The 18,493-nt window shown below is 41.5% G+C and overlaps 1 protein-coding gene across 7 annotated transcripts in view; it reads right to left on the reverse strand.

Annotated features, from left to right (window-relative positions):
- PHLDB2 (pleckstrin homology like domain family B member 2) overlaps positions 1–18,493 on the reverse strand; it is a 128,414-nt gene that overhangs the window by 77,019 nt on the left and 32,902 nt on the right. Inside the window, exons 1-2 of one of the 7 annotated variants that reach the window (XM_075103860.1) lie at positions 10,335–10,601; positions 7,709–7,813 (exon numbers count right to left, since the gene is read on the reverse strand). The exons of 5 other annotated variants lie outside the window; for them this stretch is intronic. The gene's annotated coding sequence lies outside the window, so the exon portion shown is untranslated. Of the gene's footprint in view, positions 1–7,708; positions 7,814–10,334; positions 10,602–18,493 lie in introns of those variants that run through there. One more of the 7 variants, XM_075103842.1, reaches the window with a different exon arrangement.

An 18,493-nucleotide genomic window follows, 5' to 3' on the forward strand; every position in this document is an offset into this window, starting at 1 on the left:
TCTACGTTGCTCACCTGAGAGCAGCTAACTCCATCCTGCAGCGCTGCTGCTGGCAGCCTGGGTAGCCTGTTTGCAAGGAAGCCCTAGACGTGCTCTTCAGTCTGGGCTCGCACCACTGTGGCCACGACACCACGCGCTTCCAATGAAATTCCCACTGACTGATGTAGGATTAGGCCCACAGGAAGCAATAAAATATGCTTGCTGATCCCAGAGTATCACAGGAAATTAACATATGACAATCTTTCACACGTTGTTTTAATAAATTATAATCTTGTACTGTAGTTTAAAGACCACTGTGAAATCTGAGCTAGGAAGCTGGGGGTGGTCTTGCTTCTTTTTCATAATGCCTTGTTTGGACGTTGCATTTTTTTCCTTCCTCTTTTTACTACTGAAACCTTAAAACAGTTGGGGAGGCATCCCAGCGTTCATAAGCAGCAACCTTCATTTTGGTTGAAAGCTACCCAGACTGTCCTGTAAACTAGAAACCCATTCTAACCAAGAAGAGAAATGCAATATCTTAGTGATACGCTTTGCTGACAGGACGTAAATTAGGTAGCAATATGAAATGTGGACACAAAAGTAGCCTGTACGAGCCAGACGATTAATGCATAAAGAGAGGAAAGGGCTGACAGTGGATCTTCATTAGACTTAGGAACAGTTTGTCATTAGCGTGCTTTTTTAAACCTCAGAGGTTTAACAGGAGAAAAATGTTTCCTTATGCCTCAGATCTCATCTTCAGTTAACAGAGGTTTCAGGTTCCCCCTCCCCCCTTCATTTCTGGAGAGGCTGCCAAGTTTTCCCAGAGCTAAAAGCAACAACTTTCTGCTAAACGTTACTTCATGCTTCTGGTATTAATCTAATAGGAGGCTAGATGGGGAGGAGGGGAAGCAGCAATGAAAGCTGATTTCCTGCCATGCAGTGGGAAATCCATAGAAAATTCAGACCTAACACTAATTTTAACAGCTGGATGACTGCTTTGGCTTTTACTCGCCATAGGAACATGCAACTGCATACTTTTTTGTTATAAAAAGAAAACAGACGTCAAGCAAAAGGCGAAATAAAAAGGCTTGCAATTGTAAATATCCTGATTAAATCGTCCTATTCAACTATACTAGAAATATCAACACATTTTGCAAATTGCCTCTCATTTCTGTTAACATTTCTAATAAGAATGTTCATGGAAACAGAAAATATGCAAGGAAATCGTCTTGCTAATAAGCACTTCAACAAATATTTACTTAGGAAGTGCTCCAGCAACCACTTTGAAAAGAGTCTTAGCGGGTTTGAGAATCACGCAATTGGGACGTTGAAATAAAACCCCCTGATGGAGGTGAAAAAATTAGAGCAAAAAGAGCCAATTGCAAACACTGAACATATAAGTCAGACACAATGGTCCTGCTATAGTGGTTCAAGGCCATATATAACGTACTCCAAAGAACTGTTAGTAGCACCTCTCTCAAGCATGCAGCATGCCGGTGGATAACTTCTTATATTCAGCCTCCAGTCTCTGGGTAAGTCCTTTATTAGGAAGGGCTTGACTATCTATTCTGATAATAATTGTTGGGAGGGTGATGGGCACAACTGTAGTCCTTTATCTTGACTATTAAAAAAATGGTTCCTCCCTCTTCTCGTGCTTTTTGCTCAGCCTTTGCTCCACCTGTTTCTCACACACCATATGGCTCAAATCATGACATATTGCAGAAGATTTTTTTACATTGATGCAAAGAAAGCTTAATACAGTACACATGCTGAAATTGAACCCGGTTTTGTAGATAAAGCAGGGCTGTATCTTGCTTGTGCATGCTGTGTATACTATGAAGAAGCTTTACCGCAGATTATCTTGACTGTAAAGCTTTACCTGCCCACTGATGCATGTGATCAACAGAACATGGCAGCTGGTTTTTATGTCACTAGCTGCAGCCAGCTGTTAGACTGAAAGTGTTAATAACAATTTTCATCGGTCCCAGGCTTGCATTAAGCAAACTGGAGACTGAAAGACTTTTGGGAGTACTGACAGCACAAAAAACCCAGAAGCTAACACCCAAAACATGAAGTAGAAGCTATGCTATGTGAGCCAGGAGGCTTCTCATGGGGCAGATAAACACAGGGCTGGAAGATTTGATAGCTTGAAGTACTCTTGGGCAGGAGAGACGAAAAATAACAGCCTTGAAAACAAGTGAGAGAATGAGAAAAGTTGCTGTCGATATCACATTAGAAAGAAGTTTAAATAGATGGAGCTTCTGAGGGGTGCAGTACTGCTGAAAATGTAGAGATGTCTAAAAAGAAAAATGTTTCCAGTTTCTTTATTGTGTTCATAAAAACCAGGACATTATGCATAGTTTTTAAGTCAACAGGACCATTGCTGTCACTCCCTCTGTACTCCAAAAATTCCGGCTGGTATCAGGTTTTCCTTGTAATGGAAACAAGCTGGCAGAACTTCAAAGACTTGATAACAGCTTATACAGAGAAAGGACAGCAATAGTTAGTTGCACTTTACTATTAAAAATGTTGTTTTCACCTCTCTCTTTTTTTTTTTTTTTTTGAGAGAAGTTGGAGATAATTTGACAATGATTAAAATGGTGCCAGTTGCATCTGGTCGCAGCTCAGAAAGAGAATGTGAAAATGTAGCTGTACTGGAATTTGTATGGGAAAGGCTACCTAACAGCTCAACTTTCATCAAATATGCTGTGGCCAGGGGCTAGGACCACCATGAAATCACTGGGCTCAGCTGGACAGGTTTTAAATGACTGAAAAACTGAAATGGGAGTTTTGAAAAATAGGGATATATGAGTACCCTATTTATTTCTTTCTTTGGAGGCACAGAAATCACCCAACACTGATAAACATTGTCTTAAGAGCATGAACACTCCAAAGAACCTAGGAAACTGAGTGAAAAGACGTTGAGTAAGTGGAAATAAGCCTTTAATTTGATAAATCAAATTACATATTTGCCTTTGATGGACAAATCCAGTTCAAACAATTCCCTCTCAGTCTTTATGTTGCATCTTTTCTAATTTTTGACCACAATAGGATTGTACATTCAGTTTCAAGACTGGCCTAGCTTTCCATGTAGTGCCAAAAGGCATCTGTACTATGTCAAAGCGATGTGATCCATGCCACTTTGCAGAGATTTAAGAATTATGCTGGGGCTCACAGTAACCAGAGGCTGAGTGTCTATATAAATGAGACATTTTTACTTCTCTGGAAAAAATGTTTCTCTTTCAAAAATATTACAGTCCCTCATTTCTTTTCTTCCTCCTCTCCTTCCCTGATCATATGCAACTGAAGAAATGGCCTTTGTTGTTTTTTTCTGGGCTGGCAAGAAGCCCAAAGATCCAGCTGACAAAAACCTCAAGTCAGCAAATCCAGAGGGAAGAATGTCCTTTTCAGAGCCCCCGTTTCACAGTCTCCCTATCACAGAGCACCTCAATAGCACCACACAGAAGAGCCTTGCGTGGCCCTTCCTTACAAGGTGCATCATCCTTACTCTGTTCCTTGTGCTTAAGAAATTAGCTCTCGTTACCCACCCGTTGCTGCCCAGCGTTTGCACGCTGAGCTCTGGGGGATGCTGCTGTGACAGCATCAGTCCAGAACGAAGCTCTGATGAGTGGGTTCAAAGAGTGATTGCAAGGCTCGGTGGATCGGCTCCTGTCTCTCCCATCTCTCGTTACGCCTGTAATGTGCCATCCCGTACTCAGAGGGAAGCAGCTTGAGAGGGCTGCGCTAGCCTGGGCAATGTACGGTCAGCAAAAGGTCCCTGAGTTAAATCCATGTGTGCTGCTGTAAGTCCTAATCCACTACCAGATCACTGAGCATGCACCAAAATTTATAATGAAAGAGTCAAGGACGTCACAGAAGCTGCTGGTTCACAGTGGTCGGTAGTCAGAAAAACAGGTGCTGTGAACAAACTTAAGGGTCTATCTCATCTGTTAGTTGGATAAGATGGATTTTGAAATTTTTTTCCCCAAAGGAATTAAATGCATTTTAAGGGAAAAAAAAGAACACAGTAAATAAAGACTTCACCAGGCGGCACCGCAATCTGCACCATGGTTTCACAGCACAGAAGTGGTTCATCCTGCAATCAGAGCACTTCATAAAATGTCAAAGCAAGCACTTATTTCTCATGCAGTTTTCTTTCCCGAGCCTTTCCTTAGCCAACACAACAAATGAGCACTGTTCTTTCTGCTCTTTCTCCTCCCCTTTCCTCAGCGGTCCTTTGGTATTTACCTCCTCTCATTTTGGATTTCCTGTCTGCACCCTAGGGAAAGGATTTTCCTGTGAGAAACAAATGTCACGCTGCTGATCTGTTTGGATGCCAATAGCCGAAGTCTATCCTCCATGTGAAGCAAAGCTCTCACTTACCTGCTCTCAGAATAGTACTGTCCTTGGATTATTTTTTTTTTGCTGGCTGGCCCATTTTATTTGGAACTAGCTTTAGAGAATTAGTTTACTGGTCCCTAGCAGAGCTGCTATTTCCATGTATTAAATTAAGATGGACGCAAATGTTCGGGGTAAATGAAGACCTAAACTGAACTAAATCTCAAAATTACAACAAAACATCAAACATTTTGAAAACATACCTGCATTCTATAGGGTCCTGCATAGCACATATCTTTTTGGTTACTGTAGTTGATGTTTTGGTCTAAGAGGGGGGAAAAAAGCAAGTGAGAATACTCCATATCTCTTCTACAGATGTACAGAGAGCAGGGTACAGCGACCCTGCCAGAAGCATCCGGATATGGCAACATCAAACATATGCAGCTATTTCTGAAATTACAGAAGGTGTTTTTCGTCGGGGGGGAATCTTCCTGGCAACTCACACCTAATTATTCATGGAAATGAAAGCCACCAGCAAGACATGGGAGGAAAAAAACCTCTGCATCTATGCAACAAAACTCTCAGGAGACATGTCTGCTCAGATGGTTGGGACCCAAAACTTGCTTCACCTCAAACACAGATTAGAGCTTTTGTCTTTCCCCAGCAACCAAAGAGACCAGTAAACCTTTAGCCTCGGGGCTGGATAATGGCCAAGGCTGCCGAGCCCCCAGGCAGCTTGCTGACAGGCTTTGGAAGTGGTTGGGAAGGAGAGAGGTACCACTTCTCTTCTCTGGCTTTGCAGATGCCAGAAGACACAACACAATTGTGCCATAAAGACAGAAAAGTAACCTCTGAAAGATCACTGGGGAATGTGTTTATGTGTATGCATGCTCAAGTACAAGGTGTACGTGCTATACTGAGCATATGTAACACCAGCAGAGTGCAAAAGTCTGGCTAAAGAATGTGGTAAGACATATTGCTTAGTGCATTTTCGTTTAGAGGTCTTCAGGGTGTTTGGTGCTTAGGATGTTGAAAATGCCATACATCTCTCCACTATCCTCTTGTGGTATGTTATAAGAGATGCTAGATCGCCATGACTGCAACAGCCTTACTGTGGCAAACAACAGCCTGTGGCTTTGAACGGGTTGTAGTATATATCGTCAAGCTGTTACAGAGCATTGGGGAGTGTTTTGTGGCTTGTGGTATATGCAGAATTGGTGATTTGTAGACCTTTTGGGTCTAACCGGCTATTACCCCTGTGCTTGTGAGGCACTGGATTGGAGGACTCTGGTGGCTTATTCCATGTATGGTATGTGGTATCTCACACTGCTCACTATTTTGTGAGAAATAATTGCCTTCATTGTATTCTCACTCTGAAAGCTGACTAAAACTTTTATTACATATGAAAGGGGTTTTGCGTACAAAAGTCTAGAGGTAGAACTCTGGGTAATGCATTCTGGAAAGCTCAGAAAAGCCACTACTCTGGCCAGTGCCTCAGCAGAGAGCTAGCTGGGGTTCAGAAGAATGCAGCAGAATTATGTACAGCTTTGATTCTGTTTTACCTTAAGCCCATTCACTTTGCATTTTCTGCAATCTAAGCATAAGAAGAATCTAAATCTACACTTAGTGATTTATGGGACTAATGAAAGTCAGATTCAGGCACTGCTTCAATAAAAGTCAGACTCAGTTGTATGGGAAATTACCTGGAGCCTGCAGACACTTTAAAATCAGAGCAACTACCTGTGGAAGGCACTGTCTTGAACTTTGTCTCAGTTGCAGCCCAAACTCATAATGTTAGAAATCCTTAAGGTCATGCTTATAAATAGACTGTCAAAAGTCTTTTTCAAATAAAGACATAAGGGACAACCTTTCTGTCACAGCCAGACAACCCATTCACATGCTAAATATAGCCAACAAAGCAAACATTGTGCAAAAAATCTGGTTTCTTCTAAGCAATGAGACAGGTGCATAATGAAATAAAGCTCATTCAAGAGAGAGAGCGTGGGGGGACACTGTAGTAATCAGAAATAAAAGTAAAAGTTAACTGTGATCAAGCCGACCATACAATAAAGAGAAGCAAACCTCCAAACCCAAGTGCAAGTTTCACTGTGCCAAATTCAACTCTGTAGCAAGTAAATATTCCTATGTGGACAGCTCCAGCAGAATCTCCTTAGGCCAGGTGGACCTTGTTTGTGTTTTATTCTGACCTGGCCTTTCCCTTCTAATTGACGTTCATTCATAAATTCCACACTGAAATCTGAAGTTGCATTCCCTATACAAGATTCACTTGCGTAACTACAGCTAGAAACAGAGATGCCTGCTTCTTTACTACTGCAGTAATGAGGAGATCCATCAGAGCATTACCATGTTCTAAGCTAGCCAATACTTCTGCATCATTTCTCTCTGGCAGATAGACAGATGTTGGAACCTGGTACTGCATTTTTTCTGATACGAAGCTTTCTGATTTCAGAGCAACTCCTTAAACACAAGTTCTCACATATCACTGAGAACTTCAGAGCAGGTAACACCTTGCTTGTTTGCAGCGCCAGGTGCCTGACTTCTGAAAACTCAGTTTTTATTCAGTCAGACAGCAAGTATTTATTTGGCTGGGCCTTTCTTGATACCTTCTCTGCATTCTGCTCCAATGTCTCTCTGGTTTCTCTTCCCCATGAACAATAGTCAGCCACCTGCATGTTAACTCAAATCTATTATCAAACCCTCCACCTACACAACACATTCTTAAACAGATTTGTATGTACCCTCATTTTTGGGGTGATGGCTCCTATTGTTTCAGCTATCTATTCCATAAAGCTTAATTGCACTTTGCAGTTGACTCAAATGAAGGGTGGTTGTTTACACCCACTACCTTCAGCAAGACTTCATGCAACTGCCAGCATCACGAGACATGCATTTTTAGTACCCAGGCAAGCCATTGCATTTATGTCCCTCAGAACTCAACAGGACACTAACCACTGACGGCAAGTCTTCTCAGATACCCAGATCTCTTCCCATAAAAGTTCTGGAGGTGCAGACCACTTTCTTCTATCTTCCTATAGTAAAGAAGCCCTGTATTTAAATGAAGCAGCTCCCTTTTCCTTGACACAGGTAGAATCTGAGTACTACAGGAAAATGGCCTGTTCCATTCTCCCTCCTGCTCTTTAAGTCACTCTCCTCTCCCCGGCTAATTCTCTTTTCCAGTTATATCTGTGAATGGGCTGTTCTCTTTGCTGTAAGACCCGGATTTTTCCTTAGCGTAGATCCATAACCTTGTGAAACACAACTCTACGCATTTCAAAATTAACCTATATTGTCAGCTAGCCTCAATGTGGTAAGACACAGTGTAGCCAGAACATCTTGGGGGGGAAAAAAAAAGTAAAAAAGGAATTTTTACCTTTCAGTCAAAGCTGGCAGTTTTGGCAATGAGTAGAAGCTGTTTTCATACTCTGGAGAGCTCTTGACAACGGGACACCCACATTCAAGTTCCTGCTGTGTTCATCTGAGAAAGTCTGGAGTTAAAAACCTCTGCTCCAAGTAAGGCAGAACTACCACTTTAAAGTAGGATGCGTCCTGAATCAGGTCAGTGTCTGATACCACAAAACTAACATTCACAAATTAAAACATCCCATTAACATCCAAATGCAGACATTAACACAACTGAGTTAACAAGAAAAATATATGTGTAAAAAAAAGTAACATTTCAAACAGTTCTCCTTTCACTCCAGCATAGAACAAACAAATTTCAAACCCCCAGCGCTGCTAAAGAGCAAGCATCGTACTCCAGTAACAGAACTGCAGCACCGGTAGCAACGGAGTTCAGGCAGAAACCTTTAGGCTTCCACTGTTCATGTGGTATTTCCAGACTTTTGGATGGTGCTTCAGATACGAGTCTCCTAGGAACTGACTTGTGCCGACTTGGCGCTCCCCAGCTTGTTCAGGTTTTTTCACTGTTTTTGCTTCCTGGGCCGAGGCTGACGGGTGATGGAATGAGGACTGCTGCCCCTAGCAGAGCTTTGCAAAGGAAGGATGGTGCTCTGAGTGCAGCAGCAGGCGCTACTCCCTGGGGCATGTGCCCTTGTCGCTTGGCTGATCCCCCGCTGCGATCCTGCCCTTTGCAATCATCTCCCTTAGCACAGCTTCCGAATGCTCACGCCTATATTGGGCCAGTTCCCAGACCAAGGAACAATCCCCATTTACCTAAGGACACCATCCTGGCCTAGAACAGGGATGTCCTTTCTCTGACCTGTTTGACACAGGAGATTTATCAGCTTTGGAACTTTTCCACTTAAAACAGAGAGAGTTGCATGAACGCCACTTGCCAAGGCCTGCTCCACAGAGCACACAAAGGAGCACAGTGTCATGGAAATAAATGAGTCGCTTCCTTGCACAAGCTCGGTGGTATTCTTCAGCCTGGTGGTCATGCCCTGGCAGGAACCTCACCTGGCGCCTATTTTTGTCAACCGACAGGTCATAACCGGGAGGCAACACACTGTTGAGAACAGAGACAAGCTGTTCACAGGAACAAAGAAAACTGAATGCATGGGCAGGCTTTGGAAATCCCATGGAAGTTTTATCTGATGAGTAGGTTGCAAAAACGCTTAAGTTCTTCTGGGAAGTACCACATCCTGTAACAGCTCCATCCCAGGAAATTGCCTCCTCATTAGGCAAAACAGTCGTGTTACCTCTTGCTTTTTATTCTGTGGCTTGATGAGTCTTCCTTCCTTTTCTGGCCAGATCATGACTCCACATCCAAAGATGAGGTGGAGAGTGTCTCTGTGCCAATTTGTTCACTGGATAAACCAATTATCCTGCACACAAGGTGTAAATTTGAGCTGCCTCAGGCAGGGGAGGAAGCTCATGATGAATTCATACTTTTCGCGTCCCGGATAAGAGGTGGGCACTGCCACAACTCAGAGGAGAACAGCAAATCCCCCATGTATAAAGAGACAATGCAGGTGTCTGAGCCCAAGCCCTGAATCCTGATTTCAATTAATCCCTTATTTCAAAGCTGTGAGCATGCACTCAGCCTGGGAGAACACAGGAATTTTTGACACATTTTTGCTCTTGTTAACAGCCTGTCCTTGGCCATTTGCTCTCTCCAGTAGGCTATTAAGCCCCTTTTTGGGCACCTGGACCAGGACTGGGAATTGCAGTACAAGCCCTGGATTTTTAAAAGTTACGCATGTTGCAACTGAGAGTTCCCATGCCTGAGCTGCTGTGGCTGTAACAGCTTGCGCTGCATTGCAGACCCGCAAAGGTTTCGCACAGGTGACTGCCAGCTGGGAATTTTCTAACTTTCGAGTGCTCAGTTCTTTTTTAAGAAGATTTTAAAAACACAGCTTGATAGGTTTCTAAAAGAAAGTTTAAAAATTTATGGAAAAGATATCACATAGAACTTCAGAGCTTAGTACGGACCCCTAATCTGTGGGGTTAATGGTAAAATAAGCTTGTGAGCCAAAGTCACACCTCTGCTTTAAAGATGAGGTACTAATACTTTCTTCTGAAAAGGTTCAAAGAGCTTGTATCACAAGCATGTGCATTTCCCAATCTACATTCAGCAGCCTTCGGTGAACCATCCCATAAAATTCAGCATGAGGCATGCGTCCATTTACTGAATAGTTCATCCTTGGCTTTTGAAATTCATAACATCCTAAACAATCAAATTGAGCCCTTAATGTATATTTTTCAAAGTAGCCCTGAATGCATATATTTGCACCTGCTCTTTCTATGACAATACAGTGCTCCTCAAGAAACAGCTGACAGAGCATGGATCCTCACTATGCTTTAAAAATGGGCAGTCTAGAGGAGAGCGAGCTTTTGCCATTCAGTCATGCACGAACTGGCAGAGGAGAGGAGGTAACAAAACTGGCTGTTCTACCTAGCTGGCTCCTCAACATGTTGTCCCCATAATTAGCCGTGCCCCCTGCAACCTCTTATTAGGCCAGCTGGCCTAAAAAATATCAGCATCTCCGCAGAGCTGCCATGTGGAGAGTCCCAGTCAAGAAACGGCATGAGCTCACCTTCACAGCAACATGGTAATCCTTAGTGTGAGTGACGCGTGCTCCTCGAGTTTAACTGTCACTTTCTGAAAGCTGGAGTCAGGACGCAGGACTTCATTGATGAAGACATACTAAACCCTGTCCGGCTCGGAGCACACACACTGAGGCTGCTGGAAGGCAGAATAACCATACAGACGGAGCCAAGTCACACTGATATTGTATGTCTGTTTGGAGGTTTGGCCTCAATTAGCATATAAATGAAGTGATACACGCAGTCGCAGCTTGCCAGAAAACGAGACAGAATAATCTCCCCAATTTGGCAGCTCTCTAGAGCGTTTAGTTTGTGAATGGAGAGCCAGGCGCACTTTGAAGCCAAGCTGGGTCCACAGCTTACAGCCAATTGACTTTACATGGCGAAAATGGGTCTTGAGAAGTTGTGAAGCAGACCAGCACTTTTTCTGCTCTTAAACTAAGTTGCTATTACAGGAAAGTGACTTTAAAGATACTCATCACTGTCCCAGTACATTGACAGCATTTCACCTATTGCATCCACAGACCCAGATGAGCTGTGGTACAGCTCTCCCACTGCAGGCTTCTGGCCATTAACAGAGTGCTTGATTTTATTCCAAATAAAGGAAAAGGAACTGAAAGTTCACAGGAAAAATGATATGGAGGAGATGTGACCACGTAGCTGCTGAGCTTAGACACAGACAGAAATTTTACTTACAGATCTTTATTAGGGCAAAGGATAAGGAGACAAAAATAGAAACAAAAACATTCAAAACTGGCGCACAAGAGCATACAGAGAATGAATAGTTGTATTTATTTGTATAGCCTATGCAAGCCTTTTAAGGTATTTCAATTAAGACAGAGGGAAGAAGGTTTGTGTTTTTTGTACAAATGCCCTTCACATTTATTAGGGTTTAGTTTTCCTTCTTCAAATATTTTCAATTGTCAGAGGCTCAGCTCAGACGTAAAAGCAAGATAATCTAAGCACAAAGGCATGCAGATTTTTCCAAGAGCAGTGCAGTCTTGCTCCTATAGCTACATAGCCTACTTTGGGGAGGATCGAATTTCTAGGGGAAAAAGCAAAACAGATTTAAATGTAGGTACGATGTGAAAGGAAAATCAGTGCTAGGCTAGGATGGTCTTTTTTCTTCAGACATTTTAACTCTGGTTTAAATACATTGGCTTGAAAAAAAATCCATTCTCCATGTACCTTAGCAACCATAGTCAAGCCTAGCTTGACTACACATGTAGCTCGATCTTGTTTTCCACCCTGGGACAAATGCTTCTCTTCGTTAAAGGCTTGGAGTTACAAGCAAATCTTACAGGTCCCTCTTACAAACCTCTTTGCATCCTTCAGCTAGCTTCTAGTCCCTTTGTGCACTGAGTTTGTCCCTTCCCCTAGTTTTTAAGCTCCGATTTAGTTCTTTCCTACCATGCTGTAGCAGCTGCAATCTGGAACTGCACAAATGACTCATTCTTTGCAAATGCCCCGGGCCTGCTGCTCAGCTGGGGTGAGGTAGGTGCTGGGCTCCTGCACTCCTGCCCATTTTGCCTTGTAGGCATCTGAACACATGCGTTCCTGTAAAAATCCACAGTCACTGCCTGGTCCTGGGCTTGTTTTACCGTCAGGTAGATACGATCCCATCTGCTATTCACAACGAGGAAAGCCGTGATCTGAAAAACCGCTTTTTCTATGACATGAAATAGTCAAACAACCTTAATGAAAAGCAGACATGACAGTCTGCTTGAGCAAGAGCTGGGAATTTTAACAACTTGGATCAAAGAAATGTGTGACATCCAACTTGATTTGGTGCAAAAAAAATTGATTAATGTCACAAGACAAGAAACATCAAAATATAATTACTTCTTGAAAAGTCCCCTTTGCCCATTTCATTAATGTTACCCACCCCTAGGCAAACTGCTTTCCTGGTAAGCCATCTCTGGCACAGCTATTGTGTGAGGGTGGTTTCTGATCTTGCACTCTGGAAAATATCCCATTCAAGTTTCAACAAGGGAGAAGTATTTCATTGAGGAATTCACATTTGTTTAACCCACCCTCACAAAAAAAGGAGCAAAGTGGTTCATCAAAAATGAATATAGCATAATGAAATAATCCCATGACTCAGGGCTGAACCAGAGTTATGATGCAAATCTACTAGTGACTCCAACTTGCATCTGTTCAAATTAAAGGGCAAAACTGCTCTAATCTTGTTAGGTCTTGCATATTCTCACAACACCACCTGAACTGGAACAGCAACATAATTTTCCAGTTGTCTCCACACTTTGCTTTCTTGTGGTCAGGACCTAAGAGTAGCTCTGACAAAAAGAGCGGGCTGCTTCCCAAAATTTTTGCTTTGTAAATACATTTCTTATTCGTGCTTCTAGGCACATAACATCACCTCCAGGATCATGAACCTTTTATGACCATGACCTATAGCTTGGAAATTACAGTTTATTATGAAATGAAGATGCTAGCTCTGTCCTGAACTAACCCACAAAACGTCCTGCACAGATTACTTCATTAAATCTTGTCTCTCTCTCTTCCCCCACCTCAAAAATGCAAAAAGCAAAGCAACATAGCTTAGTAGAGCAGGAATAATGAGAATTATATGGAGCTTTTGCTTGTTTTGTATTATCTCACCACTTCAAGGCCCCAGTTTTGTTCCCAGGTGAGAAGTCTTCAGGGGACCAGCTCAGTTTGGCTGAACCCTTCTGCACGCTCCGTAGCGAAATGAGGCCGTGCAACACAAGCATCATTGTATGGGCTTAAGCAACCTGTTTCAAATGAGTTAAATAATAGGCTGCAAAGGAAGTCTGGTACTGAGGTACTGATACTCTTTATGGACTCCATTACTGAGTACCTGACTAATGAGCTTCACCACACGAGACACAGCCTAGGGACATGTGCACCTCATGGGTGTTACACCATGGACAAGCACCACACACCTCTCTTTCATCTGATGTGATTTCCAGCCTCTGGCTCACCCCCATTTTAATTGCTTCCTTTGCTGTCCAAGGGCAGGGAAGCAGCAGGGGCACACTGGCAGGACTCACACCACCTTCCCCAACATGGGGACCACCATGGAGGCAGCCTGTCACAAAATCACGTTGGTCATTACCTGCCTCTGCACCCCTTGATGGCTGCCAGAGCTGCATCCAGCCCTGACACCAGCTCTTGCCTCTGGTGCAGCTTCTAGTTAGGAAAGTGTACTGGTGAATGGTTTGCAAGCCTTGACAAAGCCCCAGCTGTTTTTATTGAGCTTTCCTGTACCTATTGCTTGTAGAAATGAGCATTAAGAAAGGTCAGGAAGAAGGTTGATTTCTCATTCAAAAGGAACTAACATGCAAAACAAAGATCTCGGAGAAGCTAACAACCTTCTGTGAGGTTCAGCATAAACTACAGAGACCAGCTGCAAAATAGCAGTTGGATTTCAGCTATAAACAGACTGAGTTTTACAGCGGGTTTATATATCTATTTTGGTGAAGTTATTTATTCTACAGGAAAAATGCTATTTGTAAGGCCCCGGGAAGGCAGGGGGATGAGAGAAGAAAAGGAAGTCCTGCTTGTTTTGTTAGAAGAAGCTTCACTTCTAGACTCAGAAAGGGACTCTAAAATTAACATTACACAAGGCTACAAATTTGGAGAGTCTTCAAGAAAATAATGTTGTTTTGGTTTTGTTTTTTTTTTAAAGGAAAAAAAAAGATCTTGCATCTCTGCTATCAGGATATTTAAAGCTACTTTCCTGCCTTTAAAAGCACACCCTGTTTTTTGTTTCCTGGCTGGGGGTGGGGAAAAAAAAAAACCCATAGCGATACAGTAATTACAGCCCAAGGTAAATAAGAATAGTATGTGTTTTAGTATCTGCATGAGGCAGTGAGGTAAATGGAATGAAATCTTGACTGAATATAAAGAAGAGGAGAAGAAAGAAACAGACTGCCCTGGTCAAAGAATCTTTGAAGATTCAGATTAAAGACTGTTAAAACAGGAAAATCTACCTGAAGCTGTAAATTCTGTGCAGGCTTAATACAAATTGTATATTTAAAATGAGTTACTTTCACACTGTAAGTTGCTGTGTAAAGGTAAAGTCCACACTGAAACAAGGGTGACTTTAACCAAAGGAGACTTCTGAATGCAAACAAGCGATATCTGACATCTTTATCTAATGTAAAACAAGCAAATACTAAAACATGCCATTTCTCATGCTATCCTGTTCTGTCCCTCAGAGAAGTCCAGCTTCTTCCATAGCTAAAAATGAAAAGCAGGCTCATTTGGTGTCTGTAAAAACATTTCAAGTGAAAAACAAAAGATGAGGTATTTGTTTTTTATTCTCAGATTTCTCCGAAACACAAACGATGACAAAGCAGTCTGGAAACCTATTCATGAGTAACAGGCACCCAAACAGCACCAGGACAAGAAACATTTCCAGAAGCTCTCAAGCCTGTGTGACCCAGGGAAACCAGCACAGTTTCACTGAAAGACCTTACTTGTTCCTTCAAAAGATGAGCTTTGGGGCATCAGGAGCCATAGGTTGCAAGTCTTAAGACTATGCCAGCCTTTGATTTTTCAGCTACTTGGTTTCCTCTCCCACCATGACCTATTTCACAGACATTTGTGGTTTTTTTTTCTCTTTAACTTTTTATCAGATTCGACAGTAACACAACAGTGGTGAGGTAATAATAATATAAAAATACAGCATCCTTTGCTCAACATGTCCTAAGAAGCTGTGGTCACCTCAGTCATTCAAAAAAGCCAGCTATCTATTCACAACGCAAGATGAACATACCAATAAATGTGCATTCCCCACCCTGAAAGGTGTTATGAATCACCACATTATCAACATATTATATGTTGCCCCCAGGTGAAATTATACCAAAAATAAAAACTATCAGTGTGTCTTAGAGTTCACCCTCCAAGCGTTCTGCTCATCTTCATGCAAATAGTTACCTGGACCTTAATGGGGAAGACTAAGTTATATTTCTTCCTCATATCAGAATTTTTTATCATAACTGTAGATTTTAATTTACAGTGTGCATATTTACAATTTTAAGTAGCCTGTTTTGGCTTCTCAAGATCCAATGACAGCCAGTGACCAGTACAAGTCCTATCACCATTTTGCTTTCAGATCTCAATTTTAACAAATGCCCCATTATTTTTGCTGCAGAAAACAGCAAGCAGAAGAGCCGCTGCCAAAGGCAGGAATGCTTATAGCAAACAAGGCTCACAGACGTTCTCTGCTTTGCCTGTTCTCAGACTCAATGCCATAAGAAGAGGTCAAAACACAAAATCACAGGAGTACTGTGGTTTTGAAATGAAGGTGTAATGAGCTTCACTGGCCAATAAAAACAATTATCTATCTTTTTCTTTACTCAGTACTGTCATTTCTTGTGCACAATTAGATTATTTCTTCAGAAGCTGAAGTAGTCTGTGATGCATTTTCTGCCTTCAAGGCTCCCATGCAAAGGTAGGTATGTAGCTGTATTGTTGGAGGAGCACAACTGGGGGCCTGGTGAGAACAGCTCTAAACCTTCTGCCTTGCAAGATAAGGTTTTAATGTTGAATTTGTCCCTTTGATTTGGGGGGTGGTGTGTGATTTAGGAGATAGGATTTGCGTTTAAAGAATTTAATACTCCTTTAACATTAACTTAAGCTAATATTTTAAAAATCTACCGTTCTTTTTTCTTAATTTTATTCTCTCTGCTGTATTAAACATGACTGAAATATTTTTCTTGTTTAACATACAACAAATACCATATAAAAATTACTTTATCCTGCTATTTCTGTCATTTGTATTATACACTACATTTAATAATTTAACTCCAGAGCATGCTCTGCACCCCTGTGCCATGAAATTTGATATACAAATAGCAATAAAAATAAGCATTAATGTAATATAGCAACAGATTACTTGCAGAAATACACAGGTTTGTTGGAACTAAAAGCACAAATTCAGATCACATTTGATAAACCATTTTAGGCCAAATACAAAAGAGCACAAGGACCAACAAGTAAGTTTTGTGTGCGCCTCTTGGTGGACTCTGAATGCATGCTATTGAAAAGAAAAGCAAACCACGGACATTTTTTAGAGTCACTTTCTAGAAGGCAAATGAATGACATTCTAACACTGCCTAGCTCATTCAGAGGCCATTAGAGTCACATTTCGGAAGGATGAAGTTCCATATTAGTATCTCCAGCAGCAAACCTCTCTGATTTTTACTATCTTTAAGCAGGAACCCTTTGGGCAAACAGCATCGGCGCATGCCACCCAAACAGCTGTGCTGCTGCTCAGAAAGAGCCAAACGACCAAGCAGGCATTCTGCCAAAAAAGACTGGCCCCAGAGAAATGTTAACATCGACGGGGCACCTTCAGTTTGCAAGAGCTGACATCCCGTGTGGTTTAGGCGAATTTTAAATGTTATCTTTTATCTCAGCACATGAGCTCAAGGTGTATCCTGCTGGGTCTGGGAAATTCAGTAAAGTGAAAATATGTGCAATCAGGGACTTATCTGAAGAAAATAACTCCCATTTTCTAGGAACCATTGTAGGGATTGTAATGGGAGAATCATCCAGTATTTTACCAGGTTTTTAGGGGTTGTTTTTTTTTGTTGTTTGGGTTTTGGTTTTCTGTGTTGGTTTTTTTTGTTTGGGTTTTTTGGGGGTAAAAGACTAGCAGGTTTTTCTATTTGTTTTTAACTGTCAGGTTGTCCTTTTAGAGATTAAACCAAAATAAGACTTCGCCATTCTCATTTTTGCTTTTCATTGGTTACTACTCCTAATGCTCCATGCCTGCAACTAGGCTGTTAAAGCAAATTTAGTCAACGGTATATGATGCATCCATGCCTCTCTAATAAGCAGCATTTTAGTTTTTTAAACACAGGTTTCCACTTATTGTTAAGATTCAGAAAATATTTTAGCAGGATGTAACCAGTATCAATTAAAACATGGCTTTATTTTCCACAGGCTGGTCTGTACTTTCTTTCAATTTGAAATGATGAACCAGTAAACATACATTTTAAGACTAATATAATCCTTTTAAAAGCTTAATCTGAGGAGATTTGTGTAAGAGAACTGCAGTCTTTTATCAGAGTTGCAGAAAGTACCTGAGCAATATTGAGCTCACTTTTCTGAACAGCAGTATAAAGACAGGTTAGGTATTGATTTCAGAAGAATTATTACAGATCTGTATCAGTCTGAGTAGGGAACTTAGACCTTATCATCAGTGTAATAGAAAAGAGTCAGAATAATTTTCTATCTCTACCCAAAATGTTTTCTTTTTCCATTTAGTCTTTGGCAATTAACATTTATTTTAATTAATCCCAAATGTCTCTGACATCTTGGTGGAAAGCCAAAAGCCTTTTCTTTGAATGTCTTGTTCTCAAGTGTCACATATGGAAAAGCTAATATTTTGAAGTCTTGCTACACTTCACTTAGTTTTTGATTTGTCATATGCAAGAAGCAACCTAGATTTGCAGAAAAAGACTGCAAAAAGTCATCATTTAACCAAACTTCTGATTTTGATACCCAAACCAAACAAAAGCAAAGGCTAGAATTTTCTCTGAGTTCAGCCAGAGCAAACAGTCTTTTAAAAAGCTGAGTTTTTCTTTGCATTATAAGAGTTGAAAGTATTATAACACCCCCATTGCAATGGTACTCACAGCAATGGTAATGAAACTGAAAGACCGACAATTTCTATGTCAGCGGTGATGTCAGCAGAATTATTCCCAGAAATTAAAAGATGAAGAATTAATTTTGAAATATTTCAGTCTATATTTTCTAAAGTAACTGTGAGTTTGGATCTCTCTGATTCTGCATATGCAGCACGCAGAGCAGCTCAGAAGGCTTCGGTTTTCAGACAGCATTGAGGACCTCACATCTGAAAACTCAGATCCTTCATGGAGTCTTAAAAACTAGAAAGACAATGCCAGTAGCTGCTTTGGAAAAGCATGCCATGCAATTTCAGCCCGTGCCTTCATCAGTGATGTCTTTGTGGGTCACCCATGATTGACATGCAGGTTTAGGTCACAGTACTCAAAGTAAATTTTAAACAGCTGTTTTCATTGCCAGGGGAAGAATGGGGGTAGTTGCAGCATCTAACTTAGGGACCTACTGCAGGAGGATACATTACAAGACCAGTCTCCTCACGCACCCTCTAATCTTTCACATCACAGATGTA

This window comes from Phalacrocorax aristotelis, chromosome 1 (genome assembly GCF_949628215.1).
Source record: "Phalacrocorax aristotelis chromosome 1, bGulAri2.1, whole genome shotgun sequence".
NCBI lineage: Eukaryota > Metazoa > Chordata > Aves > Suliformes > Phalacrocoracidae > Phalacrocorax > Phalacrocorax aristotelis.